This window comes from Ursus americanus, chromosome X (genome assembly GCF_024610735.1).
Source record: "Ursus americanus isolate L20-20 chromosome X, mUrsAme1.1.p, whole genome shotgun sequence".
Classification (NCBI taxonomy): domain Eukaryota; kingdom Metazoa; phylum Chordata; class Mammalia; order Carnivora; family Ursidae; genus Ursus; species Ursus americanus.
This window is the reverse complement of record NC_142164.1, coordinates 45365486-45390438: the sequence shown is the minus strand read 5'-3', so window position 1 is coordinate 45390438 and position 24953 is coordinate 45365486. Positions and strand designations below refer to the sequence as shown.

Below are 24953 nucleotides of genomic sequence, written 5' to 3'. Positions count from 1 at the left end.
CAGAACACATACCCTCCCCGATGTCCATCACCCAGCTACCCCATCCCTCCCACCCCCCTCCACTCCAGCAACCCTCAGTTCATTTCCTGAGATTAGGCTCCCTGCTTATCAGGGAGTCTGTTTCTCCCTCCCCCTCTGCCCCTCCCCCTGTCCATGCTCTCTTTCTCTCCCTCTCTCAAATAAATACAATGTTTTTTTAAAAAAGATCTTATAAAAAGATGATAGGGAATATAATAAGACCAGTGAATTCCACAAGCATGAGCCCATTGTCATACTTCTTTTGCTGTGAAGTGAGTTCCTTGATCTGCAGGCAACGCTCTGTGAAATACCACAATGGTGGATAAGGCATTCCTTAAGCCTACAGATGGTAGTTTTGGAGGAAGCACTGCATGCAGGGTAGGCAAATCTGTATCTAGTATGTCTATCCCAGTAAGGACAAACGCTGCCCCCTCCATGATGGGAGCCATCTAATCAACCTGCCACCAGGTAGCTGGCTGATTATACCAGGGAATGATACCGTATCAGGGGCTGTTTTGGTTTCTACCGTTGGCAGACTGCACACTCAATGTTGGCCATAGCCATGTTGGGCTTGGTAAGTGGAAGTCCATGTTGCTGAGCCTACGTATAACTACCATCCTGCCACATGGCCACTTTGTTCATAAGTCCATGGGCAATGACAGAAGTGGCTGGAAAAAGAGGTGAATGGTACCCACAGAATGGGTCATCCTACCCACTTGATCATTAAAATATTCCTCTGGTGAGGTAACCAAACCATTGGCGAGCATTCAAACAAGATATAGATATCTTCACACCTTTTTCCACTCAGAGAGGTCTATCCACATACCTCTTCCCTAAATTTGTCACCTATTTTTTAATCATGTTCTTTCCAAGTCCCTGACCATTGGCCACAGTTCATGAACTGGTATATAATCACACATCTGGTCATTTGTCTTTCCAACATAAGTGAACAATCAGGGGTACTAACTGAAGTTCTGCCCACTAGAAGGATTTCCCTTCACCAATGTCCTTCAGGGATGTCCCAGAGAGGGGCCACAGTGCTGCAGCTGTCCACTTTTGAGTGGTACCTGCATACCATGTAGAACCATCTGTAAACCAGGCCCAAGTCTTTTCTTCCTGCCAATTAACTGTAGGGAACTCCCGCGTGAAGCAACAGATGCAGGCTGGGAGGGAGAAGGCAGTAGAGCAAGAGCGGGGACCATGGACATTTGGGCCACTTCTTCATGTAACTTGTGTCTTCAGGATCCATTTGGGCCTGATCACATATATACCACTTCCATTTGGTGATGAGGTGTTGTTTTGCATGCCCAACTTTAAGGCTTGCTGGGTCAGACAACACTCAGTTCATGAAAGGCAGCTCAGGTCACATGGTAACTTGGTGGCCCATGGTCAAGCGTTGTCTCAGGCCCAGTAGCAGGCCAGGAGCAATTTCTCAAAAGGACAGTTATTTCCAGATGATGGCAGACTCTTGCTCCAAAATCCTAAAGGACTACACTGTGATTCACCTATGGAAGTCTACCAAAGTCTTCAGACACCATCTCTGTCACTAACACTTCAAGCACCATTGGATCTTCTGGAACATGTGGCCCAAGCGCATGCAGTACACCTTGCTCAGCAGCCTGGACTGCTGCATTGCCTTCTCTTCTTCTGGATTTTAGTCAAAACTAGCAACTGTCCCTGTCAATCAGCAAATGGACTGGAGTAACACACCCAAATGAAGAATATGCTCACTCCAAAATTCAAAGAGGCCTGCTACGCACTGTGCCTCTTTCTTGGTTGTAAAGGGGACCAAATACAATTTATCCTTCACATTAGATGTCTCAACATTGGTGCCCCACACCACTGGATCCATAGAAATTTCAGATAGAAGACCCCTGAATTTTAGTTCATTTCCCACCCTCTGACATACAACTGTATCACCAGTAAGTCTAGTTTACCTGCTAATTCTCATTCACTAGGTCCAATTAGCATAATGTCATCCATACAATAAAACAGTGTGACATCTTGTGGAAGGGAAAGGCAATCATGTTCCCTGTAAACTAAATCACGACATTGAGCTCAACAGTTGATATACCCCTAAAGTAGGCCACTGAAGGTATACTGCTGGTCTTGCCAGCTGAAAGCAGACTGCTTCTGGTGGGCCCTACGGACAGGTATGGAGAAAAAAACTGCATCTGCCAAATCAATAGCTGCATACCACGTACCACATAATCTGTTAATTTGCTCAAGCAATGAAACCACATCTAGTACAGCACCTGCAACTGCAGTCACTGCCTAGTTAGGCTTAAAATAATCCATTGTCGGGGCGCCTGGGTAGTGCAGTCATTAAGCGTCTGCCTTCGGCTCAGGGCGTGATCCCGGCGTTCTGGGATCGAGTCCCACATCGGGATCCTCCGCTGGGAGCCTGCTTCTTCCTCTCCCACTCCCCCTGCTTGTGTTCCCTCTTGCTGGCTGTCTCTCTATCACATAAATAAATAAATAAATAAATAAATAAATAAATAAATAAATAAATAAATAATCTTTAAAATAACCTATTGTCATTCTCCACCTGTCTTCTGCATAGATCAAATAGAAGAGTTGAAGAGGGATGTGGTAGAAATCATCACTCCTGCATCTTTCAAATCCTCCATGGTGGCACTAATCTCTGCCATCCCTCCAGAAATTTGGTTTTTTAAATTTATTAATAAAGTATTTTTGATTTATTATTTTCCTAGGTAGAGGCAGTTCTAATGGCTTCTACTTGGCCCTTCCCACCATAATAGCCCTCACTCCACAGATCAGGAAACCAATATGGGGATTCTGCCAGCTGTTATGTGTGTCTATTCCCATCATGCATTCTGGAACTGAGGAAATAATCACAGAATGGGTTTGAGGACCCACTGGACTCCCTGTGAGATAGACATCAGCTAAAACTTCATTGATCATGGACATCCATAAACCCATACTCTGACTGCAGGGCCACAGAGATGTTTCAGGTCTCCTTGAAGAATCAGTGTCAGTTCAAATCCAACGTCCAGTAGTCCCTGAAAGGTCTGATTATTGCCTTTTCTTCAATGTACAGTTACCTCGGTAAAAGGCTGTAGGTCCTTTTGTACAACAGAGTAACAGTATAAATTCTCAGTAGTGTACTGGGGTCCTTCCACAAGGGAACTGGCCTCCCCTTCATTCAAAGGGCTCTGGGCCTGCAAACTGTCTCAAGTGTGGGAATTTATTGAGAAGCTGTAACTCTTTATTTTTAGGATTTGAGTTAGACTTTTGTTCATGTGACCTAAAACTTCTCTGTTTATACAGACCAAGTAAGAATCTAGTACGTTTCCTATTTATTTCACTTTTTAGAACACAATAACTAGCCAGTGCCATAAGTCTGCATGAATCAGAGAAATCTGCTGCCTTGACTCTATTGCCCATTACAATAACCACACCCACCTTCCCTTTGGTGTTTGAGTGGCACCACTTGGTCCCTGCCATCCCAAGATCCAATTGCTCCCATTGCATTTAGCTTTCCCAACTGAGCAGCTGTGGTTCCCACTGCAAGGTCTGGCCTACAAAGAGCAATCACAGAGCTCTTTTTTTTTTTAATGTTTTTTTATTATATTATGTTAGTCACCGTACAGTACATCCCCGGTTTCCGATGTAAGGCTCGATGATTCATTAGTTGTGTATAACACCCAGTGCACCATGCAATACGTGCCCTCCTTACTACCCATCACCAGCCTATCCCATTCCCCCACCCCCCTCCCCTCTGAAGCCCTCTGAGAATCACAGAGCTCTTTAACGATCTTTAAGGATGCTAGGGCTCCACTCACAAAGATTTCCAATTCACATAAGATGGGCCATCCTTTGTTCCCTATTTCAGCCAACCATCCAACCGTTTAAAGCCCTAACTCCCCAAGCTACATTACATGCAGAATCCCTGCTTAGTGAGTTGTTGGAGGTCATTGAGAGGATGTGACCACTGGTTGACCCATGAGCTGGACCCAAGAAATTGGACGCATAAAAAGCTTTTAACTAATATTTGTGGAGAAGACTTTTAAGATTTGTTATTTGCCCTTGATGAATAATCTTACGGAAACTGTACACTAAATTTTGGGTAAGGAAGCTTCAATAGCAGTTGGTATTTTAAAATTTCATCTGTTTCACTGTCAATCATAACATTCTCCACTCTGTTCTCCTCAATTTCCCAGTAATTCCACCTCTTAGTGTCTCAATCAGACTTAGTCACAAGCATTCGAACTTTAAGCCATGGCAGTTTGTGTCCTCCTAGCTGTGCAAAGGTCTCCAACTTCTTATCCTGCTCTCCCACCTTGTCTGCTAGCCCCAAAGTTAGCTGAGTAGTGGATAACTCTGGATAACATCCTTCTCTAACTCGGCTATTCTGCCAACTTTCTAACTGGAGCTTCAGCCTCTAATTGGGCTGAACTGCCTACAGTAGAGACCAGCTCAACATAGAAGTCATCTGTTTCCTTTCTTTGCTGCAATGCACTATGCAGTTTCTCAAACAAGCACATCAAAACAATCACAGCATTTCCGGAGGTCTCTGTACTTAAGCAGTGATCAAGCATCTAACATACAAACTACCCCTCCCCACACAGAGATTGATGGCCAACTCAGAATTTCCCCCCACAGACCCATTTCTCCAGTCTCCTAGGTGGCTGACCAACTGTTTATTCATAAACGGGCCCCATACACAGAGGGCTAGGAGAGTACAAAGAAAGAGACCTCTCCAGATTAGTATGTTACAGTTTTAATAAGCAAGGGAACTTACATGTAAGACTTGTTCTGGGAGGCCACAAAATGAGTAAATCTCTGCCTCCAACCACCAGAGCCTTACAAATTTATATAGTTAACTAGATTCAGTCACATATTCCTTCCAGATGGTCTCAGCAACACATTGCTCTCTCAAGGCTGCACCCTTGAAAATAGCTCCCACTGTGAGAATGGTGGACAAGATGTACATTCCAATAGGGGAGGAATTCAGGAGCCTCTGATTGCCCAGGTCCAGCTTGTGGGTCAACTGGCAGTCACGTCCTCTCAATGACCTCCTCCTACATAATTCCAGTTATTTTAGAAATGAAGTTACAGTGGGGTGCCTGGCTGGCTCAGCCAGAAGAGCATGCAACTCTTGATCTCAGGGTCATGAGTTCAAGCCCCATGATGGGTATAGAGATTACTTAAAGAAATAAAATTTTTAAAAAATGATGTCACAGAAATAATCAAATTCCCTTGTCAAATGCATTATAATGAACGCTCATCAGATCTGTATGCATGACCATTTTCAAGTCTTTTGTCATTTACAGACAGCTATTGTTTTACTCTGATGTTTTATAGAAGTGTTCCTGCAAAACTACTTCATCTTTAAAGAGATTCATGGGAAAGGCTCTGACAAGTAAAGGTTTCTGATAACTAAGATCATACCACTGAACTAAGAATTTACACAACTCTAATGAAAAAAACTGATGTAACTCACTAAACTGCTAACAAAAGATCAAGATCAAGAGTTATATGGCACTAGAGAATGATTGTAATTTTTATGTCTTTTTGTTTAAAACAGTTCTTTGTGTGTGTTTTACATATTTAAGATAAACTTTATCTCTTTTCTCTTAGGCTATTAGCAATTTGCTAACATATACCTTTGTCAATAATGATAAAACATTTCTCTTTTTCTCCCTACCTGATCTCTTCAGAATTCAGAAACTCTTAGTGATTATTCTTCTATCCATGATGATATAGTTATTTGCATAAGTTCAATGAGAACCTGTTCTCCTTATAACAGGACACAATTGGAAACACCAGTTACATTACCAGTGCTTTGACTAGAATGCCATATTAAAAAATGTGCATAGAATCAGATATGACTAGACAGCATTAAGGGACACATTACCATGGTTAAGAACTTCCCTTCCTACCAAGGGATGGATTGAGAATATATCCCATCAACCCACCTCTGAGATACCCAACACCATGAAAGTGTATAAAGGTATGGAATCACAGGAGACATCCAGATTCTCACCATGGATCAATGTGCTATGCTGCTGAGAATATCATACCCCACCACGCCTGGAAAAGGTGTTAACTACTAGAGTTTGCAATGGGACATCCCACCAGGATGGGTAAATTACTTTGCACCCCTGGTTCACGGAGAATTATTCAATCTCCACTGGAATTCCATTGCCCTGCTGCAAGCCGGATCGACTGAAACACAATATACCTGTAATAGAACATGCACCATTAAAAAAGGGGTAAAGGTGGGAATTCTGCTCTGGCAGATCCCACCCCCAGTCTATCTCCTCACACCTGCCGGTCCTGCCTCCCCCAGCCAACATGTACGGTATGCACAACCAGGTCAAATTCCTAAAGCTGCACCCACATTAACATCTGAGGTTCTGGGCACAAGTGTAATTCTTATAGAAGGGGAACAGCATCCCATACAAGTTCCTACTAAATATCTCTTTTCAACCTTAGATTTCTGCTGCTTCTATAGGATCCAGTCAGTGGATGAGCACATTCTGTTTTCTACCAATACATTCTGTTTTCTACCAATACAATCATTTGGCCTCTGTCTGTATACCCTCCATTGGCCTGGAGGACATTATAAGCACACACAGAAGCCCTCGCTAAATTCACCCAATACGACTTAAATGATAGACAGCAAACCTATTTTTATTGAACACTGAAATATCTGTAATAAGAAAAACAGTCCTCCAAAATAGGATGGTCTTCGGACATTACTACTGCCTCACAAAGAGGCATCTATGCCATTATCCAAACAGAATGTTGTTATGTTCGTATCTGATGACTCTGCTAATTTATAATCTTTATTATATCACATGAGGACACAATCAATGTCGGAGTGATGCAACCCCTAGCCTAGGGGACTTAAGAAATCAATGGTTTGGATCATGTTTCTCTTGGTAGGAAAAAAAAAAAAAAGATGTTACCACGATCTGTACCTGGACAATCAGAGGCTCCTTACCCTGTCCTTTGGATATATGTTCTGCCCACCATTCCCACATGAGATGCCACTTCAGTGATGCAGCCTTGCAATGAGACCATCGGGACTGTGTACGTGACTGAATCCCATTAAGAACTCCATATAAACTTTTAAGATTCTAGTGGATGGGTACAGAGATCTACTCCTCTTGCAGCCATCCAAGACAAGCCTCATATGTAAGTTCCCTTGCTTATTAAAACTGACTCCTGCCAAACTAGAGGAGTCTGCTGCTTCAGTCTCTCCATGCCCCCTGTATATGGGAGCCAGTTCCAAATTTCACCCACGGAACTCCCAAGGTTCAAACCAACATGAGCCCACATCAATAAATTTAGCCTGATCTAACTTTATGTTCTTTCCACCATTATTCCATACTCTAAGTACACATTCCCACAATTTCCCTGGATTTAGGCATGTATAAATTACTTGAGAGAACTCAAGTAATTCATTTGGAGTATAGTGCACCACCCCATGGATCTCATTTTATACCACATCTTCAGAGGTCTGCTGGGACTTGAGTCTAGTTATAGAAGCAGTGAGGGATGATGAGAGTGGATCCTGAGAAGTCTCAGTACCATCTTGCATGGTAACTGCCTATTACCATTTCCTCAAGCAATGCGGTGTTAATCTCCATAGACAGGTGGAGAGACCCATGCTGCTGTGAGTAGGGAGGTGGCTGCTACTGAGGGTAGGGAGGCCACTCCTGCTATAGTTGAGGGAAATACTTTCCGTGGGGCTGGGCAGGTCAATTCTGCTGGGGGTGGGGAGGCTTTCCACTGGGAGTGGGAAGACCTCTTCTACTGGCAAAGAAGATTCTTCAGTATTTAGAAGCTCAACGGTCCCTAGACTCATCAAGATCTTCCTATACATTCTCATCCCAATTTATAGGATCCCATTCTTTTCCAATCAATGCCCTCACTTTAACAGAAGATATCCTGCAAGGGTGAGAGTTAAACTTATGTTGTAACTCAGCCAATTACAAGGTAAGATTCTGTATTTGATTTTCAGCAATTTCAACCCTGCAGCTATGAGATAAGACTCTCCTTCAAGGCATACATAATGCTCTTAGGTCATTTATGTGGCACTTGAGCTGGAAATTCAAATCGCTGTGCTCACTCTTTTCTTTCACCACTCTGTCCGGCAACATTAGAAACAACCAACCAATGTTATTATATTCCTTAGTTTTCAAAAAAAATGTTGAAAAGTATTACATTCTGTGTCACTTAGCTCCTTGCTTCTTATGAGTGGTTGATTAGGAGTATCTGATGTAGAGTTTCTGCATATCTCTATGAACAGTTTCCACCCTGGACTATCAGTGTTCTCTTTCCTAATGGAAATAGAGTCATTAGTCTCTTTAAATCTAATCAGATTAGAGAGCCAATTCCAGAAACAACAGAACCAAATCAGAAAACAACCTTAAATTTCTATTCCTCTAGAACCATTCTTGGTACCAAAATCTGTATTGGTCAAGGTTCTCCCAGAAACAGAATAAAATGGATACAGATAATAACACAGACAGAGAGAGAGGGAGGGAGAAAGGAAGAGAGAGAAGAGAAGAGATATTATAGGAATTGGATCACATAGTTATAGAGGCTGAAAAAACCTACTTTTGGATACATGCACCCCCATCTTCATTGCAGCATTACTTAAAATAGCCAAGACACGGAAGCCACCTAAGTGTCCACCAATGCGTAAATAAAGAAAATGTGGTAAACACAGAGCAATTCCTCCTGAAGAACTGAGGGCTGACTGAACAGCAAAACAAAGGATAAAGGGACCACACAGAGAATGGCAGGAGAGATGGAGGCACAGACACGTTAACAGTGAAAATCCCACCCCCGATGCTGCAAACTGCTGTGGAGAGGGTCGGTACTGCGGAAACAGGAACACATTCAGTTGCCCTGGAACAGAGAAAAAGGATGCATTTTAAAATGACAACAGCAATGAAAAGGAACTAACCTTCCTCCAAATGGTCGGAGTCTGTTGGAACTCCCTTAGGTGTGGGCCAGCCAGCACCACCTAGTACATTCCCCCTCCACCTTTTAAGTGCAGACGGCAGCAGGGTCCAAGTGCCCTAGTGGGCCCACTGCCACAACAATCCCCAAGCCCCTAATATACACCAGCCCCAGACACCTTGGAGTACAGAAAAAAAAAAAAGCTATGGTTTAAAAGAGCAACTGAGGGGCACCTGGGTGGCTCGGTCAGTTAAGTGTCTGCCTTTGGTTGGTCAAGCTCCAGATCGGGCTCCTGCTCAGAGGGAAGTCTGTTTCTCCCTCTCCCTCTGCCCCTCTGCCATTCTCCCCTACTCATGCTCTCTCCCTCACTCTCTCTCAAATAAGTAAATAAAAATCTTTTAAAAAAATAATAAAAGAGCAACTGAAATATCCAGGAACAAGTCCTAAAACTCAAACAGCAGGGGAGCTGCAGGAACTCTGAAATCAAAGGGACTGGTGGCAATACTATTTACATTCCCCCTCCACCTTAACAGTGAAGATGGGAACAAGGTCCAGGCACCTGAGCCACCTGCTGCCTCAACAAGTAGTGGCCCCCTAGCCCACACCACACCCAGCTTACCCCCAAGGTGGCCCCACTACCTCACACCACCCTGACCTTCAGCCATCGCACCAAGACAACCCCAGTGGAACACACACTGGGACACTCCTAGACAGTGACCACTAATAGCTCCAACCAACTGTCCAAGGCGACACAAGTACTAAGAATCCTAGGACATTCCGGGCCCACACCTAATTCAGCTCCAGACAACCTGCCAGGTCAATCACTACACGAAGCACCATGAAACCTCCCAGCTCACACCCACCTCAGCTCCAGTTACCCACCAGGGCCCCCATTCATGCAAGATCACAAAGCTTCCCAGCCTACAGCCACTTCAGCCCAGCCATCCTGCCTGTGTGTCCCAGGTACAGAGTACCCTGAAACCACTCAGCCTGCACCCACTTTGGGATCTTGCGATCTTGCCAGTGTCCACTGTGTGGAGCATCCCAGGACCCCATGGCCCATGCCTGCTTCAGCTCCAGATGCCCTGTTAGGGCACCCACTGAGTGGAATGCCCCAGGATCTCCAGGGTGCACCCACTACAGCTCCAGCCACCCAGCCAAAGCAACCAGGTACACACAGTCTATACAGGGGATGTCCCTACACAAGAACATTCCTTCAACTCTAGAAGTACCTAGTCTGCATAATTCACAGAAAGAAACACAAAAAGTCAAACAAAATGAGGAGAAAGAGGAATATGCTCTGACAGAACAAAATAAAACCTCAGAAAAAGAACTAAACGAAATGCAGATAAGCAATCAACCTCATAAGAAGTTCACAGTAATGGCCATAAAGAAATTCACTGGATGTGAAAGAAGAGTAGATGAACCCAGTGAGAATTTCAACAGAGAGAGAAAATATAAAAAGAACCAATCACACCTGAAGAATATAACAAATGAAAAATACATCAGAGGAAATCAACAGCAGATTAAAAGATAAAGAGGAACAGGGGGCGCCTGGGTGGCTCAGTCAGTTAAGTGTCTGCCTTCAGCTCAGGTCTTGATCTCAGGGTCCTGGGATTGAGTCCTGCATCAGGCTCCCTGCTCAGTGGGGAGCCTGCTTCTCCCTCTCCTTCTGTGATCTCTCTTATTTTCATTCTCTCTCAAATAAATAAATAAAATCTTTAAAAAAAATGAAAGATAAAGAAGAACAGATTAGTGATCTGGAGGCAGTGGAAACTACCCAAGCAACACTACAAAAAAAAAAAAGAATTTTAAAAACAAGGATAGATTAAGGGACTTCTAGGAAACATCAAGCATATTTACATTTGCATCATAGGGGTCCCAGAAGGAGAAGATACAAAGGGGCAAAAAACTTACTTGAAGAAATAATACCTAAAATTTCCCTAACTGGGGGAAGAAAACAGACATCCATATCCCAGAGGCAGAGATGCTCAAATAAGATGAACCCAAGGAGATCCACACTAAGACATGTAATTATGAAAAATACCAAAACTAAAACATAAAGAGAAAATCTTGAAAAACTCAAGAGAAAAGAATACTTACATATAAGGGAAATCCCACAAGGTTATCAACTGATTTTTCAGCAGAAAGTTTGCCGGTCAGAAGAGAGTAACCAGATATATTCAAAGTGCTGAAAAGAAAGAGTCTACAGCCAAGAATACTCTACCCAGCAAGGTTATCCTTAAGAATTTAAAAAGAGAGGGCGCCTAGGTCACGCGTCAGTCAGTTATGCATCTGCCTCTGGCTCAGGTCATGATCCCAGTGTTCTGGGATCAAGTCCCACATCGGGCTCCCTGCTCAGCAGGGGGTCTGCTTCTCCCTCTCCTCCTCCTCCCTGCTCATGCTCTCTCTCTCAAATAAATAAATAAAATCTTAAAAAAAAAGAATTGGAAGAGAGATAAAGAGTTACCCAGGAAAATAAGAGTTAAAGGAGTTCATCACCACTCAACTTTCATTATAAAAACTGTTAAAGGGACTTCTTTAAGCAGAAAACAAAAGACAATAATTAGAAGTAAAATTATGGAAGAAAAAAAATTCACAAATAAAAGCATACATACAGGAAGGATGGTAGATCAATTATAAAACTAGTATGAAGGGTAAAAGACAAAAGTAATGAAATTAATTATACCTAAAAAATCAGTTAAGGGACTCACAAAATAAAAAGATGTAAAATATAACATCGTATACATAAAACATGGAGGGGGAGTAAAAAATGTAACAGACTCTTAACTATAGGAAACAAAGGTACAGTTACCAGAGGAGGGTGGGGGATGGATGAAATAGGTCAAGGGGGTTAAGGAGTGCACTTGTCGTGATGAGCACCAGGTACAGAAGGAATTTATAAAACATTATATTATAACCTGACACTAATATAATATGTATGTTAACTATCCTGGAAATAAAATTTTTAAAAATGAAGGGCTTTTAAAATGTGTTCAAATTTAAAGAACCATCAACTCAATACAGAATACTATATACTTAGGATATCATATATAAATTTCATTATAACCACAAACCAAAACCTGTAATAGACACACAAAAGATAAAAAGGAATACAAGTATACCACTAAAGAAACTGACCAATCACAAGGGAAAAGACTAAGAGAAGAGAGGAACAGAGAAGAACAACAAAACATCCAGGAAAGAGTGAATAAAATGGCATAACTACATACCTAACAATAATTATTTTAAATGTAAATGATCTAAATACTCCACTAAAAAAAAATATAGGGTGACTTAATGAAAAAAAGCAAGATCTATCTATAAGATGCCTAGAAAAGACTTTAAACTGAACACATATAGACTGAAAGTGAAAGGATGGAAAAACACAATTCCATGCAAATGGTAGTGGGGAAAAAAATGTACAGGTAGCAATACTTAGATCAGACAAAACAGACTTTTAAACAAAGATTAAGAGGCTGGGAAGATGGTGGAGTAGGAGGACCCTAAGCTTGCTTCCTCCCACAGATACAACTAGATAACACTCGTATCAATGTAAATAGCCCAGAAAATGACACAAAGGCTACCAGAACAGACTACACAATTAAAGACAGAGAAGCAGCCAAACAGAAAAAGGGAGGAAGGGAGGAGACGTGGTCTGGGAGTGAAATGGACAGTGGAAGTCCACAGTCAGAAGGGAGCTGGGGGCATAGAGAAGGTCAAGAAACAGAATATAACACTGTGGAGTACACACGGGGAAGAAGAATCCCCATAATACATGGTTTTGAAAGGAAGAGAAGCCAAATTTCGTAAGTTGTTATAATGAGGGAGACTTAAGACCTGGATTTTTAAAAATCAGTAAGCTCTGCTCTAAGAGCATACAGAAGACCTTAAGAAGCTGAGCCCCACCCTTAAAGAGACAGCGCAACAAAACAACCTGCAGAGATACAGCCTATGCGGCACATGGAAGGGAGAGTGATTTACTCATCTCAGAGCTTGTGCTGGAGAAGCAGGGATCACAAGGAGAATCCTCGAGGAATAAAGGAGCCAGAAGGTGCCATGTCCATTCCCCACCCCTCAGCATAAACACAGCCACCTACAGGAACCAGTGTAGTGCCAACACTCCTCCCTAATTTGCTTACATAAACCCTGCCCCCTCAATTGACAGATCCACCCTTTTGAGTCATGCTGGCCTCAATCTGTTGCTAAAGGGCCCCTCCCCCATAAGACATGGACAAACACTGTCTCCCATCCTACATATTTTGTGGGGCCTCAATTCTGGTGACGGCTATAACAGCAACCACAACTGCAGTAGTGGGCCCTACCGAAGCCTGAGGCATGCCTTGTTAAGGTTGCACACATGACCCACATGTACTTTGCAGGTCCCCTTAGCCAGCCCAGTCCCAGCAGCAGGTCTCATTTCAAAAGCAGAACAGCGTGTAACTTGTTAAAATTAACCCAACACAACACAAGCCAGGGACAAAACAGAGCTCACAACAAAGAGAGCCACTGCACACAACTGGACTGAATGAAAACGTGTCCAGGACAAAACAGGGAACTCACAACACACGTAGGAGACACCCCTGAAGCCAGGTCCTGGGGAAGAGGGACATTGCATTGTGGGGCACTATAGGACCTCTACTTCATAAGGCCATCACCTTCAAGAGCAGGAGACACAGGTGACTTGCCTAACACAAAGAAACAGACACAGACAGTTACGCAAAATGAAGAGACACAGGAATATGTCCCAAATGAAAGAACAGGAGGGAAAAAAACACAGCAAGGAACCTAAGCAAAACAGAGAGAAGTAATACGCCTGATACAGAGTTTAAAGTAATGATCATACACTCACTGGACTTTAGAAAAGAGTGGAGGACATCAGCGAGACCCTTAACAGACAAAAAAGAGCCAATCCGAGATGAAGAACATAATAAATGAAATCAAAAATAAACTTGATGAGGGGCGCCTGGGTGGCTCAGTCAGTTAAGTATCTACCTTCAGCTCAGGTCATCATTCCAAGGTTCTGGGATCGAGCCCCACGTCAGGCTCCCTGTTAAGTGGGGAGCCTGCTTCTCCCTCTCCCCCGCTCATGCTCTCTTTCTCTCTCTCAAATAAAATAATAAAATCCTTTAAAAAGTAAAATCAGAAATAAGACAATAATGTCCACTCTCACCAGTTTTATTTAACATAATAGTGGAAATCCTAGCAGTAGCCATCAGGAAAAAAAAATAAAAAGCATCCAAATTGGTAAGGAAGAAGTTAAACAGTCACTATTTGCAGATGACATGATACTATATAGAGAAAACCCTGAGGACTCCACCAAAAAACTATTGAATAAATGAATTCAGTAAAGTTGATGGACACAAAATTAATATACAAAAATCTGTTCCATTTCTACACACTAATAATGAAGCAGCAGAAAGAGAATTATGAAACAACCCCATTTACAATTGCACCAAAAAAAAAAAACCCTAGGAATAAATTTAACGAAGGAGGCGAAAGACCAGTACTCTGAGGACTATAAAACACTGATGTAAGAAACTTTTCAGAACACAAACAAATGGAAAGATATACATGCTCATGGATCAGAAGAATTAATATTGTTAAAATGTCCATACAACCCAAGGTAATTCTTAGATTCAATACAATCCCTATCAAAACATCAATAGTACTTTTAACAGAACGAGAAAAAAATAATGGTGACATTTGTATGGAACCACAAAAGATGCCAAATAGCCAAAGCAATCTTAAGTACAAGGAAGTTGGAGGTATATAATGCCAGATTTTAAGATATACTACAAAGCTAAAATGATCAAAACAGTATGGCACTGATACAAAATAGACAGACATATAGATCAATAGAACAGGACAGAGAGCCCAGAAATAAACCCACACTTATATGGTCAATTAATCTATGACAAATGAGGCAAGAATATATAATGGCAGAAAAGACAGTCTATCCAATAAATGGTGCTGGGAAAACTGGACAGCTACATGTTAAAGAATAAAACTAGACCACTTTCTTACACCACACAAAAAAATAAAGCCAAAATGGATTAAAGACCTAAATGTGAGACCGGACAACATAAAACTCCAAAAAGAAAACACAGGCAGTAATCTTCTGGACATCTGCTGTAGCAACATTTCTCTAGACAGTTCTCCTCAGGCAAGAGAAACAAAAGGAAAAATAAACTATTAGGACTACGCCAAAAAGAAAGCTTTTGCACAACAAAAAAACCATCAACAAACAAAAAGGATACCTACTGAAGATATTTATAAACACAGATCTGATAAGGGATTAATATCCAAACAAATAGAGAATTTTATTCAAGTCATCACCAAAAAACCCCAAACAATCCAATTTAAAAATGGGCAGAGTACCTTAATGGACATTTTCCCAAAAAAGACATACAGATGGCCGATGGACACAAAAAAGATACTCCGTATCACTAATCATCAGGGAAATGCAATCAAAACCACAATGAGACCTCACTTACACCTGTTAGAATGGCCAGTATGAAAACAAGAAATAACAAATGTTTGCAAAGATGTGAAGAAAAGAACACTTGCACTATTGGTGGGAAGTAAATTGATGCAACTACTGTGGAAAACAGTATGGAGGTTCCTCAAAATATTAAAAATAGAAATATCATATGATGCAATAATTCCACTACTGGGTATTTACCCAAAGAAAATGAGAACACTAATTCCAAAAGACATATATGCCCCTATGCTTATTGCAGCATTATTCACAATATTCAAGGTATGGAAGCAACCTGTGTCCGTCAATAGATAAATGGATACAGGATATATAATACACACACGCACGCACGCACACACCAGAATATTACTCAGCCATAAGAATGAGATCTTGCCATCTGCAACAACATGGATGGACCAGAGGGCATTATGCTAAGTGAGAGACATCACAGAGAACAAAAACCATATAATTTCACTTATATGTGGAATGTAAAAAACAAATGAACAAAGAAAGCAGAGACAGAATTGTAAGTACAAAGAACAAACTCATGTTTGCCAAAGGGGAGGGGTTTGGGGAGATGTGTGAAATAGGTGAAGAGGATTAAGAGTTACAAACTTCCAGTCATAAAACTGATAAGTCACAGGAATGAAAAGTATAGCACAGGGAACATAGTCAATAATATGTAATAGCATCATATGGTGACAGATGGAGATGATGACTACACTTTATCATGTACAGAATTGTTGAACCACCGTTGTACACCTGAAACTAATACAACATTGTACATCAAATACAGTTCAACAAAAGGAAAAGAAAATATGGTGTATATGTGCAATGGAATGTAATTCAGTCATAAAAAAGAGGATATCTTGTCATTTGGGACACCATGCATGGACCTTAAGGGCATTATACTAAGTGAAGTAAGTCAGACAGAAGAAAACAAATACCACATGATCTCACTTACTTACATGTGGAATCTGGGGGTCTGGAAATAAACTCATAGAGAACAGACTGGTACTTGTCAGAGGTGGAGGTGGGCAGCGGACAAAATGGGTGAATGGGGTCAAAAGATACAAACTTTCAGTTTTAAAATAAATAAGTCATTGGATATAATGTATAGCATGGTGACTACAGTTAATAATACTGTATTGTATATTTGAGAGTTGCTAAGAGAGATCTTAAAAATTCTCACAAGAAAAAAATATATAACTGTGTGGTGAGAGATGTTAACTAGACTTATTGTGGTGATCATTCTGCAATTTATACAATTCAAGTGATTATGTTGTACACTTGAAACTAATAATATTATATGTCAATTGTAGCTCAATAAAGAAAAAAGAAATGGGTAGAAATAGCCAGAGACCACCAAAAATATTTGCAAAAGGCACACCGGATAAGGAATTTAATCCTGATTAAACAATAGGTCAAAGACCTAACAGCCACCTCACCAAAGACACACAGCACATGAGCATAAGAAGGAAGCTTCACATCACATGTCACCAGGGAATTGCAAATTAAAACAACAAAGATATACCACTACATAACTATTACAATGGCCAAACTCTAGAAGAGTGAGTAACACCACCAAATGCTGATGAGAATGTAGAGCAGCAAGAACTCTCTCATTCACTGCTAATGAGAATGCAAAATGGTATACAGCCTCTTTGAAAGACAGTTTAATGGTTTCTTACAAAACCAGGTATGTTTTTACCATGCAATCTAGCAATCACATTCCTTGGTATTGACCTAAAGATGAAAACTTATGTTCATGCAAAAACCTGCACACAGATATTCATAGGAGCTTTACTCATAATTACCGAAACTTTGGAAGCAACCAAAGATGCCCTTCGGTAAGTGAATGGATAAAGAAACTGTGGTACATCTAGATAAGATAGTATTATTCATTGCTAAAAAGAAATGGGCTATCAAGCCATGAAAAGACATGGAGGAACCTTAAATACTTATTACTAAGCAAAAGAAGCCAATCTGAAAAGGCTACATGCTGTGTGACTCCAACTATATGACATTCTGGAAAAGGCAAAACTATGGAAACAATAAAAAAGATCAGTTAGGGGTTGCAGGCAGGAGTACTGAGCAGAAAGGATTTTTAGGGCAGCAGAAATACTCTGTATGATACTATAATGATGGGCATGTATAATTATACATTTTTCCAAACCCATAGAATTTATATCAAGAATGAACTCTAAGGTAAACTATGAGGTTTGGGTGACTATGGTGTGTCAATATAGATTCATCAATTGCAACCAAAGTACCACTGTGGTGGGGGATGCTGAAAATGTGGGAGGCTATTTAAGTGTGGAGGCAGGGGGTATATAAGAAATCTCTGCACCTTTCTCTCAAATTTGCTGTGAACCTACAACTGCTCTAAAAAAATTAAGTCTTTAAAAAAAACCCCACAGGACAGAAGAAAATATTAGCAAATAAGGGTCTAATACTAGAATATGTAAAGAGCTCTTACACTTCAACAACAAAACGACAACCGAGGGGCGCCTGGGTGGCTCAATCACTTAAGCATCCAATTCTTGATTTTGGCTCAGCTCATGACCTCAGGGTTGTGAGATCGAGCCCCACATCAGGCTCCATGCCTAGTGTGGAGCCTGCTTAACATTCCCTCTCTCCCTCTCCCTCTGCCCCTCCCACCCTGCTCACACACTCTCTCTCTCAAAAAAAAATGACAACCCAATTAACAAATGGACAAAGGACTTAAATACTTTCCAACAAAGATTTACATATCTTCAATAAGCACATGAAAAGGTGTTCAACGGCATCATTAGAGAAATGCAAAATAAAACCACAAGGAGATACCACTTTACACCTAGTAGACTGGCCACAATTAAAAAAAGAAAAACAGAAACGAGTATTGGCGAAGATGTAGAGAAAATGGAACCTCTGTATACTGTTTGCGGGACTGTAAAATGGTGCAGCCACTTTGGAAACTCTGAGACTTTGTTAAAAAGTTAAACACAGAATTACCATATCACCCAGCAATTCCATTCCTAGGTATATGCCTAAAAGAATTGAAAACAAGAGTTCTAAAATGACTAATAATTGCATCTGCCTGTGATCACAATAAATACTACTGAGTTGCTTATTATTTCTTTTTAAAGATTTTATTTATTTGAGAGAGAGTGAGCACAAGCAAGGGGAGGGGCAGGCAGAGGGAGAAGCAGGCTTCCCCCGCTGAGCAAGAAGCCCCATGCTGGACACAATCCCAGGACCCTGGGATCATGACCTGAGCTGAAGGCAGATGCTTAACTGACTGAGCCACCCAGGTGTTCCTGTTTATTATTATTTTTTTAAGATCTACTTATTTATTTTAGAGACAGCCACCCAGGCACCCCTGAATTGTTTATTTTGTGTGAATTATATAGGAATAATATCCAAAAATAGCTGTTATATACACACACACACATTCACACATAAATATGGAATGAAGTACTGATATATGCTACAACATGAATGAACCTTGAAATCATTATGTTCATTCAGTTAAAGAAGCCAGTCACAAAAGACCACGTTACATGATTCAATTTACATAAAATGTCCTTAACAGTCAAATATATGGAGAGAGAATATACATTATTGGTTACCCAGGGCATGATGGAATGGGGAATTGGGGTGGTTAGCGCTAAAAACTGCAGGGTTTCCTTGTGATTTGATAAAAATATTTTAAAATTGATGGTGGTGATAGTTCCACAATTCTATGAATATATTAAATACAACTGAATTATATACTTTAAATGTGAATTATATCATAATAAACTGTTTCTGTAAAAGTAAAAAAAAACTGAAGCAGATTGCTAGGAGACATGGGGATTAGAACTTGGGTTGAGATAACAAGTTAAAGACATCAACTCTGGAAGCTCATTCACACATGGAACCCTTGTGGCACAGCATTTACCTCCTCTAGTCAACTAAAGGACAGAGGTAGACACCCTGCTCATACAGTTTGGATCCACGACTACGTGATCTACATGCACAGCACAGGATTTTACCAGCTGAATATGCGGGATCTGTGCGTCTTCCATAGTTTAGTGTGCACTTGGGTGAAGAATGGCAAAGTGAGTTTGTTTTTTTTTTTAAGATTTTATTTATTTGTCAGAGAGAGAGAGAGAGCACACGCAGGCGGAGCAGCAAGCAAAGGGAGAAGCAGGCTCCCCGCTGAACAAGGAGCCTGATGTGGGACTCGATTCCAGGGCCCCGGGATCATGACCTGAGCCAAAGGCTGACACTTAACCAACTGAGCCACCCAGGCGCCCCACAGTGCGTTTCTCCAGATCAAAGCCACGTTTGCCACTGTAGCTTGGCTACTGCCAGATTTCCTCACAGAAACCCTGATAGCCTTATATTTCCAGTGGTCATTGATAATCTGCTAAGGATAATGACAGTGCTTCTTCACCTCTATTTCCCCACTTCCACGAGGATGGAGATTCTTCCCCAGGAAAGACCCCACATTTTGGTGGACATGCAAAATGCCCCCAATCCTGACATAACATTTAACAGGCAATGAAACAGCCTTCTTCAGAGCTAAGGACCAGCCCCAGAATTACCCTACCAATGACATGTAACAGTTTCAGCTATAAGAGGCATAAAGAAATGAAATGAGGAACAACAGCAGTACTATCAAATGGGACACAGCCACAGCAAAGCAAAAGAAAAAATGACTACCTACATTTTCCCAATTCTCTTTTCCAGTTGTGTATTCTGAAAAGAAGAAAAATAAATTCTTCCGCACTTTATTCTGTAGGAAATGAGGATGACTCATCTTTCACGAGTTTTCACTTCAACTTACCATTTCTCACATCATTTTCCTCTCTAATTTACTTTAAGGCAGGCAATACTCATCTTTAAACAGTTTTAAATTCCCAAAGTCCCATACTTTTATTTCTACCACTTTATTATCTTTCTGCATTGGTTCCAGACCTTGGCTTCCTACCTCATCCACTCCCCCACCCAATTACATGTAAATAACTTCCTACACTGTTATCACTCAAACTCTGAGTAAAATCATTCAATATAAGAGCAGTACTTTGTATAGTGAGATGATGAAGGCAAGCAATAGAGTTGGTCTTGTTTTGTTTTTGGAGAGAAGGATACTTTTTGACTTTACTGTAGAAAGTCACTCCAAGTTGTCAAAAGATCTATTTCCCCAGCACTCACCTGTTATTCTCAAAGTATATCTGGCACCAACCTGCTACGCCATCTATCTCTAGATTTTTTTTCTCAGAGCAGCCATAAGGATTCCAATCACAGCCTTGAAAGGTAGCACAGCATGAACTGGGAATGGCAATGTACAACAGTCAATCTCTGCAGAAAGATTAGACACTGCTTGATATTATGGACCCCAAGTAGTCAATCATAAAAAAAGGTTCCAAGTTCTAAGACTCAGAAATAGCAATCTCGTTGAGGGAACACCCAGCTTTGGACTGAGCTGGGGGTTAATTTCCTATAATCATAGCCAAGGGACTAAAAAAGGCAGAGTGAAACCGACTACCTCAGATTTAAGAAGTCCCCTTACTCAAATTTGTAGATGACTATACTCTAGAGCTATTAGAGAGTGTTTATCTTCCTCCTAATTATCAACAAGCAGATACTTAGTACTATCTTGACTGGAGTATTTACATACATGTTCTTTAGGAAGATGACAGCATTAACACAAATATTTAGAAGATACATAGGAACATAACCAGTGTATTTATAACATACACATATCAAGGGCCAGTACATTCTAGGGCATAAACAGCAGTGTTCAAAAGGCAGTAGACAGGGAGGTATTAGCATTCCTTGTATTACTCCAGGTGGAGTTTGAAGTTATTTGAATCATGGTCTAGTGAAGAAAATTATGAGAAAAGAACATGTAATGCATGAAAATCATGGGAGAAAGTTCACAGGTATAAAAAATATGGCAATCATATAGGGGGCGCTGACACTCAGGAGGAAGATTTTAGACATCGCCCATAGTGAAACAGGAAGACTTTAGAAGAAGAATCACATAATCAAAAGGAAGATAACTTCTTCTTAAAAGGAATCACTTTCAAGAGCTCCCCTAACAAGGGGACACTAAATTTGCTAGGAAGATAATAAAAAATTTTAATTCTATTAACAAAAAGAGATTTGGAGGGGGAGGCGCCTGGGTGGCTCAGTCAGTTAAGCGTCTGCCTTCAGCTCAGGTCACAATCCTGGGGTCCTGGGATCAAGCTATACGTCAGGCTCCCTGCTCAGAGTCTGCTTCTCCCTCTCCCTCTGCCTCCTGCTCTCCCTATTCATGTGCATTCTCTCTCTCTCAAATGAATAAATAAAATCTTTTTAAAAAAGAGAATGGTGTTCAGTTCACGTTAATATGAATATTTCATATTTGAACAACACGATTTTTTTATGATCTTGAAGAAAGACTGATAAAGACCCAAGAGTGGACTGAACCTGAATTTGGGTCTGGGGAAGAGACAGCTACTTAAAGCCAAAGGTCCCTAGAACTGTCATCTGCCTACACACTCCCACATGCTTCTCCAGTATGAGGCAGTGATGCCACTTGCAGCTTCTCAGTGATGATCTCAAAGGAAGACACATACTGGGTCACATCAAAAGTATTCCTAGGGAAAGAAATTCAACAAGGGGAAGCTGAGTAACCAAGGAATCAAACAAAAATGGTGAGGGTTCACAGGTGCTCATGACATTATAGCAGCTAGTTCAGATGAGTAAAGAAATGAGACTAGTAACAATAGCTAACATATGAAGGCTTACTGTGTGCCAGGCACAGCAAAGCATGTGCTCTGTATTATTTAATCATCATCCCAACAACCTCATGAGGTAATCATACCCATATTACAGATGAGGAAATTGAGGTTCGCAGACACACAACTAAAAAGTGTCAGAGTTGGCATTTAAATCTAAGGTTTCTGACTCTTAGTTTATGCTGTTAATTACCTCCAAACGTAAACTATCATTCAAGAGAAAATTGGATTATGACCCTTCCAGCTTTCTCTTCTTTGGTCTTGTTAACCACCTCCTACACATACATACCCTTCCAAATGAGTTTCTATTGGCTACTAGAATCTATTAGACCATTCATATTCTGTAAGACATCTTGATTTACTAAAAGGAACCACATCTCTTTGGAGAAATGACTGATTCTCCAATGGCTGAGGCAGGGACTATATTAAATAGGTATCCTGTAGTGTAAGAAAGTAAGGAAAGCACACAAAAAACACAACAGTGGGGGCATGCCAGAGGGACATGGGGACCAACGTTAAGGAGCTTCCGATGGATAAAGCTGAAACATTTTTTATTTCTCAATTGTCAGTCTTTTTTTTTTAAGATTTTATTTACTTTATTTGAGAGAGAGACGGAGTGACAGAGATAGTGAGAGAGAACACAAGCAGGGAGGAGAGGGAGAAGCAGGCTCCCCGCTGAGCAGGGAGTCTGATGTGGGATTCGATCTCAAGACCCTGGGATCATGACCTGAGCCGAAGGCAGATGCTTAACTGACTGAGCCACCCAGGTGCCCCAAAGCTGAAACAATCTGAGAAACAAAATAAATAATTCTTCCTACAGAAGAATGCTGAATAATTTAAGTAGTTTCTCACCCTCCAGGAAGTAGAGCTGAATTTTCCCCATCGCTTCTTAACTGTGGTATATAAAGTGGAAAAAGTAGGTTTACAGAGCAGAAACCCGGCAAACACTACCTTGGCCAGCTGATCAAGGCCTTGACATGACATGATAAAAATGGTCTTCCTCTCAAACAGCCATAACCCAATCTAATCATGAGAAAAGCCATCAGACAAATTCCAAAAGAGGCACAGTCTACAAAATACCTGAGTGGTACTCCTCAATACTGTCAAGGTCATCAAAACAAAGAAATTCTGTGAAACTGCCACAGTCAACAGGAGCCAAATGAGACATGACAACAATGTAATGTGGTATCCTAGACTGGGTCCTAGAATACAAAAAAAAATAGGTTAAAAGTAAGAAAATATGAATAAAGTATGGACTTTAGTTAACAATAAAATATCAGTATTGGTTCACTAATTGTAACAAATATAGCATACTGATCTAACATGTTGATAAAAGGGACAACTGTGTAGGGTGGAGGGTGGGTGGATATGGGAACTCTCCGTACTATCTTTGCACCTTTCTGGTAAACCTAAAATTATTCTAAAATTACAAAGTTTATTTTTAAAAAATCACAAAACCTGGAGAAATACAGTCAAATCCCAGCCTTTATCCTTATTAACTGTGTAACCTTGTACAAGTCTCTATCTGAGCTTTGGTATCCCTGTTTATAAAATAGATACTCTTTTTTAGGGACATCTGCAAGTTAGCAGACTAGGAAGCTCTGTCCAGGGCTTCCAACCCCTACCCACACTGACATTAAAAAAAAACACCACAACTAGAGGAGACAGGAAGATGACAGAGCAGGAAGCTCCTGGGCTCACCTCCTCCCACAGACACACTGAGGCAATGACTTCATGTAGTGCAACGCACACTGAAAACTACCTGAACACTGGCAGAATGGATCCTCCCAAAGGCAATGACATTTAAAAAAAAAAAAAGGCCATATTGAAAAGAGTAGAAGGGCAGAGACAGCCAGGAACCAAATGCCCGGCATGGTGACTCACAAGAAGAAGGTATATCACAGGCATGGAGGTCCTCTCCTTTGAGGAGTGAGGGGATCAAGACCCACATGGGCTCCCCCAGCCCTGGGGAACTACACCAAAAGGAAGAGCCTCCATTATATCTGTCTTTGAAAACAGCAGAACTCAAAACTGAAGATTTGATAATCAGCAGGGCTTGACTCCAAGAGAGCCACCGGATTATAGGAAACTGAGACTTCGCTCTGAAAGGGCCAGCACACTCTATCACTTGGTCTGAGACTCAGCACAGAAGCAGCAGTTTGGAAAACACCTGTGTTATACCTGAAGGAGATTTACAAATTTTAGTTATGTGCTAGAGACACAGGGGATCTACTGGAACTTTCTCCAGGAACAGGAGTGCTGGTAGGCAGCACCATTTTTCTTGCCCTCCTTCAGTCTAGCTGGACCAGCACTGGTAGACACCAGTTCTGATACTCTCCATCTACCTTGCTAGCACTACTTGCCCTGCCTCAGTGTTCCCCTGTCAACCCACCCCGCAGGAGCCGCTTCAAAGCAACTACCGCCTCACCACGCCTGGCAGGCAGCCCAGCCTGGGACAGGCACCCCTACCAAGTAACTCCTGCCCTGGGGAGGGGCGTAGGATTCCTGCCCCATCCACCAGCATACCCACAGCCACTGTGGCCAGCCCACTCAGCCAGCTGTACCAAGAGATGGGTGCACCCAGTAGCAAGCCACCAGCATCTATAGCCCAGCCTCTCGGCCAGCTACAACGGGAACTAATCCCACCTACCAGCATACCAGCAGCAGCTACAGATGGGACTCTCAACGAGCTGTGTTAGGAGCTACCCCACCCACCAGAAAGCTGGCAGCAGCTATATTTGGACCACTCAGCAAGCTGC

General features: G+C 41.4%; 1 protein-coding gene across 5 annotated transcripts in view; it reads right to left on the bottom strand.

Moving 5' to 3' along the window:
- Nucleotides 1-3733: 3733 nt before the first annotated feature.
- LOC123797341 (tRNA wybutosine-synthesizing protein 2 homolog) overlaps nucleotides 3734-24953 on the bottom strand; it is a 39755-nt gene continuing 18535 nt past the window's right edge. The window contains exons 4-6 of one of the 5 annotated variants that reach the window (XR_015723436.1): nucleotides 23275-23396; nucleotides 13525-20770; nucleotides 3734-8907 (exon numbers count right to left, since the gene is read on the bottom strand). The gene's annotated coding sequence lies outside the window, so the exon portion shown is untranslated. Of the gene's footprint in view, nucleotides 8908-13524; nucleotides 20771-23274; nucleotides 23397-24953 lie in introns of those variants that run through there. The other 4 variants (XM_087860158.1, XM_087860159.1, XR_006780928.2 and 1 more) reach the window with 4 other exon arrangements.